This window comes from Leopardus geoffroyi, chromosome B1, assembly GCF_018350155.1.
Source record: "Leopardus geoffroyi isolate Oge1 chromosome B1, O.geoffroyi_Oge1_pat1.0, whole genome shotgun sequence".
NCBI lineage: Eukaryota > Metazoa > Chordata > Mammalia > Carnivora > Felidae > Leopardus > Leopardus geoffroyi.
The window spans coordinates 163,240,229-163,257,642 of record NC_059327.1 but is presented as its reverse complement, the minus strand read 5'-3'; the positions used below and the strand labels follow the sequence as shown (position 1 = coordinate 163,257,642).

Sequence of the window (17,414 nt, the reverse complement as noted above, 5' to 3'; positions counted from 1 at the left end):
GGCTTCAGGCTCCCAGCTGTCAGCACAGAGCCCAACATGGGGCTTGAACTCACCAACCATGAGAATCTGAGCCAAAGTTGGATGCTTAACTGACTGAGCCACCCAGGTGCCCTAATTACCCTCCTTTAAAAGAACAAGTGTATTTTCCTGAGTTTGCAACTTATCAGAAATGCCCTGGTCACTAATCAAGAAAGAAAATTACAAGTGAGATTACTACTGGGATCATACAAGTTCATCTGCTTTCTGGATTGAATAAAGAAAATATTGGGGTGCCTGGGTGGCTCAGTCAGTTAAGTGTCCGACTTCGGCTCAGGTGATGATCTTGCAGTTTGTGGGTTTGAGCCCCGTGTCGGGCTCTGTGCTGACAGCTCAAAGCCCGGAGCTTGCTTTGGATTTTGTGTCTCCCTCTCTCTGCCCCTCCCCTGTTTGTGCTCTCTCAAAAATGAATAAATGTTAAAAAAAATTTTAATAAAAAAAAGAAAAAAGAAAATATTTCTCTCCATCATCATTATTTTTGCTATTGCTGTTTTCTTCTGATGCAACATAAGGTCAGAGGAGCAGCAGGAATATTTAGGGTCACTCACCCTACTGCTTTAAAAATGTTTATATACACTTAGTTCTTTTGCATTTGCTGTAAGGTCCTTGAACTGCATTGTCCTCATTTCTCAGAGCCAGGTTCTAAAAGGCACTTTATCTTTCTGAGAGTACCCATGATCTTGACTTGACGTTTCATTTCTGTGATCCTGTCCCCCCCGGGGCCCAGTGTTCCTTATCCTACGTTGAACTACTTCAGATACAAGTATCTAAGGTACAGTTACAAATTCAGCTGTGTTCAAAAGTCTATCCCCCAAATGAAATCAAATCCTCTCCCTTCTGACCATGACTATCTATTTGTTTTTCTTAGGAAGAGGGGAGAGGGGCTTCTCTGAGACATGTATCTCTTCTGTAAACCCAATGAGGAGCTGTCTCTTCTCTCCAACCTTTGTTCCACCCTCCACGAGATATGCTATTGATAAGAACAGAGGTGGTGGTCAGGAGAAAATACTGCTTTCTGATTTCGTAAGTTGGACAAGAGAAGAAGCAATAACTATGAACTTTGAAGTCCCATGTCGTGTTGTTATCTGAATGGTTAATCTAATACATGGAAATTAAAAGCTGTATAAGAAAAATTAGGCATGGGAGTGAAGGATTAGTCTTACATTTGTCTTTCTCAAATTACATTATTCTCTTGTGATTATTGGAAGAAAGAGTAATACAAAGATTTTATTGAATTATTTCCATTGAAAGGCTCAAGGATGGGTTAATTAAAACTAACACATCTTTCCTTCAAATGAACCACTTAGCAATGTTCTGGGCACCAAATTTAGAAATGGAAAGCTTCCAAGCTGTTACGTTCCAAGACTTTTCAGTTAATTAGTGCAAAGAAATTATTTTTATCTATGCATCATGTAAAAGATTCAAAAACTAGGTCAGGAATTTTTTTGCCTTTTGTTATTTAAGTTTGGGACTGGTTGAAGGTACAAGAAGTTAGTAGAGGATGAAGAGTATATACCATCAGATTGGAATTGTTCAGTGTTAAGTCATTAGTAGTGACTACTAATGGCTTTAGCCGTGAGGTCCAAGATTTCCAAAATATTACAGAAAGATACTGTATTATACTAAGAGCAGCCTTACACTTTCCTAACACCAAAGCCTTTTCCAGTGGCCCCTGGAGCACACGACTTACCTGCATCCACGTTCCCAGGCACATTCTACAAGAGTGCAACTGAGTGTGTTGAGTTTCCATTTCACCGACTGAATGGTTCAGGCTAAACAATACTGGTTTGTGATGTGAAGACGAGGTACCCAAGTACTACAACCCACCTCATATTGCAAAGAGAATGTTGACCTTGGAAGATACGGGGGTCACAGAAATATGGGCTCAGAGTCAGAAGGGGTCCTTGAATCTTTTAATCCCAGCTCCCATCCACTGTATAGTCATCCCCGTTATGGGGATGGGGTCTGTAGTAAGACCTCCAGTAGACGTCTGAAACCATAAAAAGTGTCAAACCCTCTATGTGTTATGTTTTTTCCTATATATGCATACTTATGATAAACTTTAATTTATCATTTAGGCACCGTAAGATATTACCAACAACACCTAATAATAGAACAACTGTAACAATACACTGTAATAAAGTTGTGTGAATGTGGTCTCTCTCTCTCTCTCACTCAAAATATCTTACTGTATGGTTCTCGCCCTTCTTCTTGTGATGATGTGAAGTGATAAAATGCCCATGTGATGAGATGAAGTGAGGTGAATAATGTAGGTGCTGTGACATAGTGTTAGGCTATTATTGACCTTCTGACGATACATCAGAAGGATCATCCACTTCTGGACCGTGGTTCACCGCAGGGAAATGGATCTATGGAAGGCGAAACCGCAGATAAGGGGGGCTACTGTAGCTGGTTGTCCAGTCTTTACTTCAGGGCTTCGAATGATGGGCCAGCATGAAAAATGATGGTCTAAGGTAAGCATTTTAAACAAAATAACACCGTGTAACCTTAGTCCGTAATTTAGAAAACTGTACAGTTCAGATTTCATACCACGACGGAAAAAGCCTCACAGAAGCTATTAACACTTGCAAAGATGGCATTAATTACATGATTCTTGACCGCAAAGGCAGAAGACACATGGTAAATAGATGCATTAGAAAAAAATTTCACATAGTAACCGAAGTTGCACAAAGATACACACACACGCGCACACACACGCGCACACACACGAGTGTTAATGGCATTAATTCCATGTTGCAACTATTCAAAAAGCACTTCCTGAACACCTCCTGTGTGCCATAGCCATCATGAGCAGTGGAGTCCAAGCTGGAGACTGCTACGTTTCACACTGATCTTTCCACACTTTTCTTGCACCCTGCTGCACATCTTCCCCTCTCTGGGAGCCATATTAAAAGTATCCCAATAAATGGCGTGGACTACGAAAGCTCAAAAAACAGGAAGGATCTCACACTGACATTTTCATAGCATGTGACTGGCTTTTAAAGAGTTCTTTGTTTCTAGCATAGGCAGTATTTCCGATCTGCCTCAGCCCAAGGCCCTGGGTCCTTCTGGCGGCCCACCCCAATGCTCACTTTCCTCCTGCTGCTGAGCGTCTGTTCCCTTCATTCCGGCCCCGTCACACTAGGCCCCCGTCATTTCCCCGTCACTCTGCCTACACGGCGACATGGATTATGGCTTCTTCACCCTCTTCCCACGTAGACTGGTCAGAATTGCTGCACGCTCACTTGTTCAACATGATGTCAATGCTGCTGACGTGAGAGTACCTGGTGCTGCTGGGGGTAGAGCAGGGCACACGGTCTGCAAAAAGGGCTGTTCTGTGCCCACTTCTGCTCTTCGATGCCCCCTCTAGCACCTCTTTCTGTAGCCAGGATGTCTGGCCGGATCACGCCTCTAGGCAAACATCTCACCACCGCATAGGATTCGATTTCCTTTGATTTGACAGTGTTATAGAAGGAGCCTAGCCACTCACCCTTCATTCTTTCAGTTATGGTGAGAAGATCTTAGTTTGATTCCTTCCTTTATCATTTAACACTCAAATGATTTGATGCGAATCTTTTCATATAACACTCCACGGTAAAACCACTAGTAGTTACGAGAATTAAAACAGCGTGGGTAAATGCTCCAGTACAGACCTTCACGGGTGCTAAAAATGTGTTGAACTTGGATCTGATTCATAAAGGCTTTTTAGGAACTTTTAGAGACGACAAGAATTTAAAAAGGGTAAATCTGATTTTTAAAATGACATCTAATTCCTAATATCAACACTGGACAGTTCAGTCCTGACATGTTTACATATCTGACCACCTGGGCTTTGGGGCCAATGCCTCATGCCCTGCTCTATGCCATTCTATGCACTCCTACTTGTCTGCTTGTTGTTTGGCTTTGAGGAAACGTCCAAGAATGTGGGCTTAGTAACCTTCCTTATTTGGAATCGGAAACATGCTCAGCTGATTAGATGTGTGTTTATATGGCTTTTCCCTGCACACGTGTAAAGTGGGATCGTTGTGAGTACAGGTCCATGATGACCTAAATCCCTTCCCAGTCATTATCATGGTCATCCAGTCATCTATCTGCTCCCTGGACACTGTGACCAATCTCCCAATCTTCAGTACCTTCCCCGCTCACCATAATACCTTCATATTACCTCGCCATAGTATACTAACGATCCGTTTTTAGACTCATAATCATCATTCCGGCAATCTCAGCCATCACTGACTCTAGCCAAAGCAGCTCTTTCTCTGCTTCTGTTCTTACCATCTTCTACAGCTATTTTTTTTTTTTAATCAACTCAATTTTGTAGAACAGTTTTAGACTTACAAAAAAATTATGAAAATAGTACATACAGAGATTTCTCACATGCCCCTGAATCTAGTTTCCCTTACTAGTGGCATCTTATATTTAGTATGATATATTCGTTGTTATTAATGAACCAAAACTGATACATTATTGTTACTAAAGTCCATATTTTATAGAGACTTCCTTAGTTTTTAAAAGATTGTGCTAAGGGGCGCCTGGGTGGCGCAGTCGGTTAAGCGTCCGACTTCAGCCAGGTCACGATCTCGCGGTCCGTGAGTTCGAGCCCCGCGTCGGGCTCTGGGCTGATGGCCCAGAGCCTGGAGCCTGTTTCCGATTCTGTGTCTCCCTCTCTCTCTCTGACCCTCCCCCGTTCATGCTCTGTCTCTCTCTCTGTCCCAAAAATAAATAAACGTTGAAAAAAAAAAATAAAAAAAAATAAAAGATTGTGCTAAATATATATATATTGTAGGGGCGCCTGGGTGGCGCAGTCGGTTAAGCGTCCGACTTCAGCCAGGTCACGATCTCGCGGTCTGTGAGTTCGAGCCCCGCGTCGGGCTCTGGGCTGATGGCTCAGAGCCTGGAGCCTGTTTCCGATTCTGTGTCTCCCTCTCTCTCAGCCCCTCCCCCGTTCATGCTCTGTCTCTCTCTGTCCCAAAAATAAATAAACGTTGAAAAAAAAATTAAAAAAAAATATATATTGTATATATATATATAACATATATATATACATATAGCATAGCATTCACTTAGGTTTTAAAAGATTGTGCTAAATATATATATATATATATATATATATATATATATATATATACATATAGCATAGCATTCACCATTATAACCATGTCTAAGTGTGTGGTCCAGTGGCAGTGAGCACATTCACATTGTTGTGCAAACGTCACCACCAGCCACCTCCAGAGTTCTTTCCATCTTGCAAAACTGAAAGTCTGTGCCCATTAAACAAACACTGACTCCCCACTCCCCCCTGCCCCCACCCCTTGACAAGTACCATTCTAAGTTCTGTATCTGTGAATTTGACTATTGCTAGATATGTCGTATACGTGCAATCATCCAGAATTTGTACCTTTGTGATGTTATTTCACTTAGCATAATGTTTTCAAGGCTTGTCTATATTGTCCATCGTCATCCGTCTTCAACCAACTTCAAAAAGGTATGTCCCTGCATATTCTAATCTTTCTGCCATGGCTTATCTACGTTCTGATTCTCTAGTGTGGAGTTGGGTCTCTTCTACAAGGAATCCTAGCTTGCCTCTATTTCTGGGACTTTGTCCTAAATACTATTTAGCATTTGGGGCCCAAGACCCTCTGCTAGAACGAACTTTTCTAAAGCAGTTATTATGCTTCAGCTCTCATTCTAAGCAATATATACATATTATATAATATGTGTAATGTTATACACATATACAATATTTATAACAATAAGATACACATAGTCTTTTGTCGACTCTTCACAATATCCCCCTGAGGTAGGTATCATTAATTCCATTCCACAGATTAGGAAATAAGCATAGGGAGGTTAAAGTAACTTGTCAAGGGAATACAGTTAACACATGACAGTCCCAGAATTAGAACCTAGGCACCCCTAGAACATCCTCTAATGTTTCTTACTTCCTGCCAACCCTGGCTTTCCTTCCATCAGGGAAGCGTTCAGTTCTCTCTACTCCTAATATGCTCACAAATGAACACATTTCCTCAGCTGCTGCTGACTTTTCATGGACTCTCTCTCTCTCTCTCTGTTGCCCTGTTTGCCAGTTGGGGCCTGGTGGTACCAGTGTTTTCCTGAGCCTGGTCTGAGCTCCTGAAGCCCTCTGTCCCCTAGTTCTGTGGACCGCCTAGGCTCTGGAGCCTCTGGCTCGTGCTGTGTGCCATTCTGTCCCTTCCCCTTCCCTGTCTTCCTCCCATGGGTGTCGAGTTGCTTCCAGTGCCAGTACATCTTCAGCCAGAGCCTCTCAGTCACTAATCTTTATGTTAAACGTAAGTTTCAACTACAGGGCAGGTGGCTCTCATGTCCCACTAACATTTTACCTTATAATCTGCAAGGCTGGCAATACACGATAATTCAATTCAAAAGCCACAGTGGTCGTATGACCTGGATTCATAGACAAAATTTTATAACTGGGTTGTGGCTCCACCTTTCACATATCCTCATTTCACGTCTAAAGTCATCTATCTCTGTTCTCGTGTGGACGTGACTGCTGTGTGCCAAGGGCCAAGGGTACAGGTTGCTGTCACTTAGCTGTGTCGAGTACGCTTTTTACATGCTGGGCACAAAAGGCATTCTTAGAAAAAGGCACAGAGTCAGAGGCTGCAGCAGGGAGGAGACAAGGTACACAGGACAGCAATCTGAGCTTAACTGGGAGCAAATCAGAACATGCAGGCACATTTGGTTGTATTGCTGAGCTAAGCTTTGTTTGGGTCTGATCTTCCAATCTGTGGCCTCAGGGCAAACAGGTGATCAGGCGTGCGTGTGCGTGTGTGTGTGTGTGTGTGTGTGTGTGTGTGTGTGTGTGTTCAGCATTTGCGCAGCTGGCTGGCATGCAAGATAGACACTGTTACAAATTCTTTACCACAAAAGAGGAACGCTGCACAGAGGTGGTCAAGAACCCAGATACAGGAAAGTGAGTAAGACGGGACCTCTGCTTTATACTTCTCTTGCTACTAAACCTTACTGGAAAGCGGGAGGGAGGAAGCTGCTGGTGTGGGGATTGGTAGCAGGCTGTGTGTGTATGTGTATATGTGTGCATGTGTGTGCACATGTACAAAGGACCTCATATAGGAGCAGCCAAATGTTACTGGGGGATAGTGCCATAGAATACATTCAAATACATATTCTAAAATCATATATAAATTCATTGCTTCCGGCCAAAATATTTAACAATAGAAACACAGTTTAGCAAAAAATAGTTCATGGTAGAATATAACACAGTTATGGAATTCATAAGGGCTGTTCTCTAACATTTCATTTCTTGTCCTTCTAGGCACCTAGCACATGTACAACCCCATCCTCCCCGAAGCTGCCTTGGCTATGGGACTTCTTTGGCTGAGTTGCTGAGGGAACGGGGGAACGGGCTACTTCCATACAGAGTTGTAACAGCCTGTCTGTGATCTGCTGTCCCCCCTTACCTGCCTCAGTGATGGTGGGAGTGTGTGTCTCGATCCTGTGGGCGGGCGGGCGGGTGCCTGAGCGACGATGAGAAGCAGAGCCCTCTGCTGACCTGAACTAGAGATGCACAGTGAGTAAGATGTGACTGAGTCGTGTTTAGCCCCTGAGCTGTGGGAGTTATTCTACTAACACGCGCTGCAAGGACACTAAGGAAACACATTAATAATCTGAGCCTGGAAGGGAAGACAACAGGCAAAAATGAAAGGCAGGGTTCGTTTTTCTTTTTCACTTACAAAGAGGATAGAAAGCTCAAGGAACGTGAAAGAAACAATGGATTGTTTCTAAGATTCTATTCTCATACAAATTTGAATTTATAGCAGAAGACTTTATGCAAGAAAGCACTGGAAATACATTCCAGATATTCTGCCGAAGGGTGCTATTGTATTTAAATTAAGTAACCCTCACCTAGCAGCTTCAATAAACACAATTTGTTAGGGGAAGACATTTCCCTTGTCTTCCAGAGTCAGGTAAAGAATGATTTCGTCCTTTTTTTTTTTTTTTTTTTAAATATAAGTTATCGTCGGGGCGCCTGGGTGGCGCAGTCGGTTAAGCGTCCGACTTCAGCCGGGTCACGATCTCGCGGTCCCTGAGTTCGAGCCCCGCGTCGGGCTCTGGGCGGATGGCTCAGAGCCTGGAGCCTGTTTCCGATTCTGTGTCTCCCTCTCTCTCTGCCCCTCCCCCGTTCATGCTCTGTCTCTCTCTGTCCCAAAAATAAATAAACGTTGAAAAAAAAAATTAAATATAAGTTATTGTCAAATTGGCTAACATGCAGCGTGTAAAGTGTGCTCTTGGTTCTGGGGGTAGATTCCCGTGGTTCATCACTTATATACAACACCCAGTGTTCATCCCAACAAGTGCCCTCCTCAATGCCCATCACCCATTTTCCCCTCTCCTCCACCCTAATTTCATCCTTTTAAGTCACAGGAAATTGTTGCTTCTGTCCCCACAGCCTTCTCTTGAATCAGAAGTATTATCTCCAGACTCAGATCTCTCTCCCAGGGCTTAACCTCCTCCTGAAATATGGAAAAGTCTGGTGGACGGGAAGGGGATTGCCACAAACTAGAAATATAAAGCTTGCTGAGCTGGGCAGGAAGCAGGTTCAGTGACCTTGGAATGCCAACATGCCCCTGGCACTGAAGGAGCTCACATTCTTAGGGACCCAAACACCTAAGACATGTGACAATCTGCCATTGACCAAAGCATGGATCTGAATGCCACACAGCAGCGGCGGATATGGGAGCGCCACTCAACAGTGAGTGAGCCCAGCCAACCACTCTGTACCCACGGCTCATCCCAGCTTTATTATTGGTTCATGTTGAGAGAGATCATAGACTTGAGATTTCAGCATTGACTCTGGGGACAGGCAGCCTGAATCTGTATCCTTGTTCCACTACTTACTGGCTGGAAATTGGGGTGAGTTACACAATCTCTCTGTGCTTTAGTTTTCTCCTCTGAAACATCTCACAAGTTGTTGGAGGATTGAGAGTTACATACGTAAAGCTCTCAGCATGGAGCCCCTCCCACACCGTGAGGGGAGCGCTGGGTCAGTTTTCATTACCCTACTGCTGTTATTACTCTGCCTGCAGTCCCTGTAACCCCTGTGAGGTGGCGACGCTTTGCTTGGAACAAAACTGCCCCCAGGAGTGCACTCCTTGTGCTGGAAGTGGAGAGAAGCGGGAGTTGTATTCATCTGACAATTCTTAGAAGAAATTCAAATATTTTTGTCTAATATTTATAGCATCATTAAGGTTTTGAAGAGGCCACTTCACATTTGACTGCACTTTATGGGAGAAATTATGTGCTATTACGGCATCGTTTATGAACCTGAACACGGGCTAAGGGCTTAGGGACTGGTTTGTAAGAATATTAAGGGTCTGCCATATTCCACCCTAAGGTGGAGAAGCAGTCACACCTCCTTGCCCTTTACAAGGCTGAGGAGATGAGAACTTTGTGGGAAGAGTGACAATCCAGGATCATTAGAGGATAACCATAGCAGCAGAGGGTGCCTTTGGGTCTCCAGAGCTCAAGGGGCCAGACCATAGGACAGAAGAAAGACGCAGGCATCTGGCAAGGAAGGACTAAAAGAGAGGGCATCAGGTGTCCTTCTAGATTATTCCACCCAGTTAAAGATAGATCTGAAGCAGACAGTTCAGGAGTAAAGACTGTATAGCTGGCTAGTTTCTCTGGTAGCTACTGGGAGGCTGAACATATAACAAAGAGGAATTTGCTAGGGTGGAATTAGACTGACACGACCTTGTTCATTATCCGGGCTTGTGAATGAGGCACACTGAGGCCAGGGCTATCCCTTCAGTGAATTCTAACAGCCCAAGAAGGAGAACCAGACTGCCTCCCACGGAGGGGAAGAGCCCCTGCAAGGGGCTTTGGTGTGTGGTTGGTCAGAACCCCGGAGTCACGTCTGAGATGGAAAGGGGTTTGATTTCAAAGCCAGATTCAGGTGATTTCTTATTTCTTGTTTATTTTGGGTCTGTGCCCAGTAGAGTTGAGCTCCACAGAACAGAGCCCTACACAAAACAGTTGTTTTTACTCACTGCTGTGAGTCCAGTTCTCAGATCAGTGCTTGGCACATGGAAAGCGCTCAGTAGTGACCAGAAGAGAGGAAATGCAGGGGTGAAAGCAGGACTGGGGGGAGGGCACTGGGAGGGTAGAGCAAAGGGTCATCGTAATGGAGGAGGAACTCAACCACAAGGCTCAAGGCCAACAGCCCAACGTGGAAGTTTGCTCCAGAAGCTATAAACGATCAGGCTGAGGCAGTAATGGGAAGTCCCTCTGGAGCAAGGGAGTCATGGGCCACTGGGCTCCCTGGCCTTTGTTCCGACTCTCAGGCCTCTAGGCATTTCCAACAGACCTTCTATTCAGTGTCTGGGAGTAAGGCTCCGGTTACGTCCATTTGAGCCCAGCCTTCTCAAGTGAGCCCTGGAAGGAATATATCTTCCATGGTGGTTGTAAGGATTAAACACAGTAACAGCTATAATGTTCATAGCATAACACTTATATATGATCAGGGCTCAACAAATGGTAGCCACTGTTCTTATTGTTTTTAACTTTTTAAAAATGTTTTTATTTATTTTTGAGACAGAGACAGACAGAGCATGAGCAGGGGAGGGGCAGAGAGAGAGGGAGACACAGAATCCGAAGCAGGCTCCAGGCTCTGAGCTGTCAGCACAGAGCCCGATGCGGGGCTCGAACCCATGGACTGCAAGATCATGACCCGAGCTGAAGTCGGACGCGCAACCGACTGAGCCACCCAGGCGCCCCATTAATTATTACTAAAGTATCAAATTGTACACATGGTTTATTTCTTTAAAGTTTGTTTTTAGATTTTTGACCCAAATTATTGGATGTTTATTATGAGTAGTTGTTTTGAAAAATATAAGAGTATATTTTGGTTTAAAACAAAGAAAAGGAACAGGGTGCCTGGGTGGCTCAGTCGGTTAAGTGGCAGACTTCGGCTCAGATCATGATCTCAAGGTTTGTGAGTTCGAGCCCTGCAACGGGCCCTGTGCTGACAGCTCGGAGCCTGGAGCCTGTTTCCGATTCTGTGTCTCTCTCTCTGTCTCCCTTCTGCCTCTCTCTCTCCCCAAAATAAAATAAACATTAAATTGTTTTTTTTTTTTTAACTTAAAGAAAAGGAAGGAACGGTGGCTAAAGGATAAACAGTGTGACATCAATCTCAGCTCAAACGTGTGCTCTGCGGAGGGGACCCTGGACGATCAAGGTGTCAACAGCGCTCTCGGCCTGGGCCCCCAGAAGGGAAGCTACACATACAATGTGGCACGCATATCTGATAGGTATGGCACTTGGGGAGAGCGGGAGTAAAAATGAAATCCCCTCCAAAAATGTATTTCATGTGAGCTATTAAACGAACTCTGTTTTTCTTTGAAAGTGGTTGATAGGAAGGTAAACTAGAAAAGACATTTGGGGACCCAACAGGGGCAAAAGAAATTCTCCCTGCAGCCCTACGCCCGCCTGCTCCGGGAGATGGAGCCATCCCCGGGGCCTGCGGGTGTGAGTTCTAGAGCCACTGTGCAGGCTTGCCCCAGCCAAGGCAGCGACACAAGCTGGGCTCTTTGCCGTCTCTCTCATTTTCAGGATGTGCTGAGGTTGTCTTTACAGAAGGACACACGTACAGATTTTTCTTCTTCTGTGTCATTAAAGCGCCACACTCACGCACGCTGTGTTGACGTACATTTGAACAGACATGAGCAAAGTGAAGAACTTGCTCCCAGCTACTAGGAGACTTCAGCTGTAGGTACCTCATTTCACCGAAAAGGTGCCTCAGGGGATTGCAATCATTAATGCAGAAATAGTCTCGCCGGACAAGACTGCTAGAACGGCAAATCACGACAGGATTCTGACATTGGCCCTGGCACTGTGCCTCCCTGGGGTAGGTTACTGAGAACACACTCGATCCCCGTTCTTTATACTCCTGAGAGGAACTCACACTTCATGGGAAGAAATCGCTAGTCCAAAATTGTGTTTGTTTTGCCTTTGCAAAGAAGTAGGAGAGGCATCTTCAGAAACACCCTAATCGGAGTCAATTCCCACAGCCCACGTCTTCCCTCCACACACCCACTCGGGCCAGAAACCTGGTGGTTCCTTAGAGTCCCTACCTGCTCGGTCACTAGTCTCTGCACCCCTACTGCTCCCCCCCAGTTCGAGTTTTCATCATCTCCGGATTACTTCCTGTCTTGTTCTCAGAGCTGTTGCACGGCCCACATCCGAAGGGCACATTATACTGACCTCAGAGTGCACGGTGTCCCTTGGAGCTGGCAATAAGGCGGCTCGGCCCCCTGAGACACCTTTGAAGACGCAAATCTGGTCAGCTTGTTCCATTTCTCACAATCTTAGAAATGAATCCCGATGACGCCGTTGAACACGAGAATGGCAGCAGGTACACCCATGTGCTAGGCATGGTGCCAACGAAATCTTTCGCATTTCTCAACTTGGCTAGTTCTCGCAACAACTCAGTCGTCCCCGTTTTACAGATGAGGAAGTGAAGTTCAGAGGTGTTGAGTGACTTGCCCCGGGTCACGCAGTTTTAAGTCTCCTTTTCTCTACGCGGTGGTGCACAGCAGGGCGGAAGAGAGCTTGGCTACAGGGCATGGCGTGAGTTATTTCGTGGAAAGTGGCATTTCGTGAGGTCTGAGTACGTTATCTAGTGTGGCTATTATCATGGGTACGTCCGGATGCCGTTAGGCTGTATGGAAAGCAGGCGGCTCGCACTAGCCTCTTCACAGCACGGTGCCTGCCTGCCTCTCTTTCCAGCTCTGTCTCTGACCACAGACCCTCTTGAGCCCTGGCTGTTGGCCCAAAGGACACTGCTGATGCAGCCCTATTTGTCCGCCTACCTGACTCCCTTTTCTGGAATGCTTTTTTCTTCTTTAACAGGTAAACACTATTCGTCTATCACATTTTGCCTGATCCTCCCACACTGAGACAAGCACTTGGTTGCCCCAGAGCCTAGAGCCTGTCCTCTGTTATTTCACCAGATCTCTGACACGATCTGTTTCTGTCTGAGTCTGCCTGCTGCGGCGTGTAGCCCGGGATCTACTCACCGCAACCTGGAACCTGACCCGGCATCTAGTAGAAATTCAAGCACGCTTGCAGAACTGGATTGGATTGGGGTGGGGTTGGCTCAGTTTATAAACAGACATATGTCAAGAATTCATCTTTCCTTTCTGTGGTGCACTGACTTAGGAGCATCTTATTATTAATGATCTCCTACAGGCAATGGAAGAAAGGACATTTGGCCCGGAACCCCAGTTCGGGTGCCCGACAATAGGAAATTGGAAACACTGTCCTGCTGATGACAACAGCATAAACCTTGAAAATGCACTTTTAATAAAGGGTGGCTAGAATGCCAATTTAGCACATAGCTGGTGCGTTCAGACAGAACCTAGTAAGAGGAAAGGAAATTTACTTTCTAAGGATTAAGTCTCCTACCCAGCTGTAATTTAGGCTTTAAGGCTCCTCACATGGTATAAACATCCCTCTATTAATTGGAAACATTGCTGGTTAACATATACATCTCAATTTCAAAGTGTTTTATATTCTGTACTACACTTGGAAAATATTTTCCAATGGGCATGTGGCTAATCTCTCATATGACTTCAGGATCAGTGCTTGGTAGAATTTATTAAAAGATAAATTCAAGAGAACTTCTGTCTTTTCAAAGGGAACAGGAAGGTCACTGCTGGAAAAAGACCAAGCTCCCTCTTTTATGGAGGAGAAAACCAAGGCCCAGAAGGTGAGGTGACTTCCCAAAATCACACAGCCTTCAGGCGGAGGCAGCATCATGTGGGAAGGTCCTGAGTCAGAGAACCTGGAGTGGGTGTGGGGTGAGGCAGAATGGATGGCCAGGGACTGGGGGGCCATGTGAAGGGGTTTGGATTGCATTTCACATTCAATGGGCAGCAGTTGAAGGGTTTCATGCAGGGAAATGCTGGCATCTGACCCGTGTTTTCTAATATAAAGACCAAACTTCTGCTGGAAGGATAAAGACCAGCTGGAGGCTTTTACTGTGATGCAGCTGTGAGATGATAGGGACCCAGGTGAAGGTGTGACAGTGGACTTGGAAAGAAGAGAATGAGGATGAAATATATTTTAGAATCGGGGATGAAATACACTTTGGAATCAGAATCAAGAGGACTTGTGGGCGGTAAGGAAGGAGGGATCAAGGGTGACTGTTATGTTTGTGGCTTGGGTCGAGGGGGTACTCTATATGAGATGGGCAGGTATACGAACGGGGAACCAAGAATTCAGTTTTGAACATGTAGTAAAGTCAGGCTTGAAATGGAAACAGTGTAATAGATGTGAAATGCACAGTGTTGGCACAGAGTAAGCGTGGTGGCCTTGATAGTGTTGTTTTTATCACTGGCATTTTCAGTACCACACCAATGGGGTTACTAAGGCCAAGGAGAAAAGAGATTTATATTGTAAACTCTGGTGTAGTTCGTACACAGGCTAGTTGACTGTGTAGTGAGTGACACACACACTTATCGGTAAATCGATGTGAGTGTCGTGAATGTTCGGTATAAATTGGCATTCGTAGAAGCGACATTGATTTTGGTGACTCTCCTATAGGACAAGTCTGAGACCTGCTTTGGGTTAGAGCTGTTAATGGTGATCTGAAGCTTGTACAGAATTTGTTGCTGAGTTTTTCCACTCCTCCAAAGTAAAGAGCTTCAACTTATAATAAACATCAGTACAACTACTGGTATTCACGTTTGATATTGCTTATTGTTTGGATGTTCTTTATCCATTCTCTGAAAACGGATACGTTTGCAACATAGTTCAAAAATGTCTTTCACTGTCAGGGGAAACTTGACATCATTTTAAGAGAAGACGTCTTTATTTTGTTTTCCAGGATCTTGATTTTTGGCCAGGTCTGTGCTCCGACACTCCTCTACTGCTCCCTACTGGTCAACATTATTCAGCAGCTGGCTAACTGCACACATAGCAATCCACTGGGGCACAAGTAGCAACCTTTACTCTCTGCGCTTCATCCCAATTTATTTTAGAGAGATTTATATGACAGAAATAGTCAAAATAATGATCCATGTGGGGCAACGAATGTTTTTTAGACAATCCGTTTTCAAGGATTTCCATTGGGCACTATTTATCATCGTTACTCCCTCTTCTCTCTTAAAGAAGGTATTTTTATTGACTTACAGTGTGAACTACTTGATTCCTTGCTTTATTATAAAGGCTTTCGAGAATGTTACGGTTCAACCTACACAAGGTATTGTTTTAATGCCTTTACCATAAGTCCTGGATGCTTGCCAGATAAAAGTCTACGAAAGTTCACAAGTGAAGGGGAAAAAAGGGAATGACAACTCTGCCTAGCCAGTTAAGGGCACCAGATCCCATAAAACTAAATTCAAATGTTCAATATATGCACTTGTCATTTTCAATGTCTATAAAATTGGCTTCAGAGGTAGCTACAACTAAGATCACAGTACCGCAGAGATTTCCGAAAAGTAATACTTATGACTCTTCTTCTGTATGAAATATCTTAAATGGAGAAAAGCCCTATTTTAAAGCAGACAAAATAACTTTACAACAATAGTTGTGTGTGTGTGTGTGCATGTGTGCACAAAGGTTTAAAAGAGATGTATTTAGTTTAGGAGACTTACCTCACGTACCAAGATCTATATTAAATGACCTACATTTTCTTTTAAGTTTATTGATTTTTGACAGAGACAGAGTGCGAGCATGAGCTGGGGAGGGGCAGAGAGCGAGGGAGACACAGAATCCGAAGCAGGCTCCAGGCTCCAAGCTGTCAGCACAGAACCTGATGCAGGGCTCGAACTCCCGATCTGTGAGATCATGACCTGGACCGAAGTCGGATGCTTAACCGACCGAGCCACCCAGGCGCCCCAAATGACCTACATTTTCTAAACAACTGCTATTTTTCTTTCTTGTCAGAATAAAGTGGCTTGTAAAGGGTCTGTTCTCAGTTCCAGAAACTGAGGACTCCTTTTGATAATTCGTCAGTTGTAATTTATAAACTAACCTGCTTAAGACCTTGAAACCCATCTATATCGTGAAAAAGGTGACCTCCGCTGGGAAAATTCAAGACGAACTGGAGTCACAAACCCTCTCCTGTTCTCTGGTTTGGTTCCATCACTTGGAACATGGAAAAAGCAATATTCAGATTTGCTTCAGGAGGGAACCCAGTAGCCTAGCCTGCTACTAGATAGACACTCATTAAAATTGATACTCCATCTGATCTCACCTATCCTGGAGAATTTAGGCTGTTTCGTTGGACATCTGCTTTCCTAAGATAAAGTCTCTCTCCAAATCTGGACTCCACCTAGCGTTGTGACTGCATAAACAGGGTTATTAGCTCACCCTTTCTTTGCAAAGCATCTGAAGTGCCTCGCGTGCGTGAAGAAGGGGAACCAGGGACCTTCTCAAAGCATGTCTTAGGCCTACTCATTGTTGCCTCTGCCAGGTCCCCAAACAGGAAGCCAGTGAAATACACTGTAAATATGACCCCGCTTGGTGAGTTACTTCAAAGGCGTTTTTGTTTTTTTTTGTTTTTTTTTTTTTTTTTTGTAAAACTGAGCGGCACAGGCTGTGTGGAATATACCGTATTCATACTGAAACAAAATGAGGAAACGTGCATAAAATTAAAGTCACGACATGGCCAGTTGAAGAATTTGAGTGTTGGCTTGCTGCTAAGAGCACATTTTTGTGCTGCTTTATAAAATGATGACCTCAACACTGCCACAAAGCCACTATTGTCAAGGGTGCGCTGCGAACACTGCTAGGAGGATCCAACCTGCTTTTAATTCTTTATCAGGGAAACAAAAGAGCCACAAGGTGATTGTCACTGGAATCCAATGCTTTCCGATGGGATCAGACTCCTAAAAGAGCTTACAGAGGTTTAAGTTGCTCTGAAATCAAGGTCCTTTGGGGGCACAGACGAACTCAAAGTTACCATCATGCGATAGAATGAATAGAAAGTGGCTTATAAACTCTAAATGCTAAACAGGTCTAAATAGTTCTTGTTGTTGAATCATCAGTGACAAACTCTTAGGTCAGCAGAGGCTTAAAATTAGCATTTGATACAGAGAGAGGGAGAAGCACAGAGAACCATATGCAACGTGTAACCTCAGGTTCCACGTACTGAATTTTTTTTTACATTTATTTATTTTTTTGAGAGACACAGAGAGAAAGAGCACAAGTTGGGGAGGCGCAGAGAGAGGAGGAGACACAGAATCCAAAGCAGGCTCCAGGCTCCGAGCCGTCAGCCCAGAGCCCGATGCGGGGCTCGAACTCACAGACCGTGACATCATGACCCGAGCTGAAGTCGGAAACTCAACCTACTGAGCCACCCAGGCACCCCTCAAGTA

The 17,414-nt window shown here is 44.5% G+C and overlaps 1 protein-coding gene and 1 long non-coding RNA gene across 4 annotated transcripts in view; one reads left to right on the top strand and one right to left on the bottom strand.

Moving 5' to 3' along the window:
- Positions 1 to 17,414, bottom strand: part of SCFD2 (sec1 family domain containing 2) — a 411,701-nt gene that overhangs the window by 79,727 nt on the left and 314,560 nt on the right. The window lies entirely within an intron of this gene.
- On the top strand, positions 5,964 to 15,735 carry LOC123595990. Of its 2 annotated transcripts, none has more exons than XR_006711465.1 (4): positions 5,964 to 6,988; positions 7,349 to 7,603; positions 11,179 to 11,342; positions 14,921 to 15,735. It is a non-coding gene; the product is annotated as an uncharacterized LOC123595990 (long non-coding RNA). The 2 variants fall into 2 exon arrangements; XR_006711464.1 differs by lacking the exon at positions 14,921 to 15,735 and adding an exon at positions 12,943 to 14,201 and having other exon boundaries at positions 5,965 to 6,988.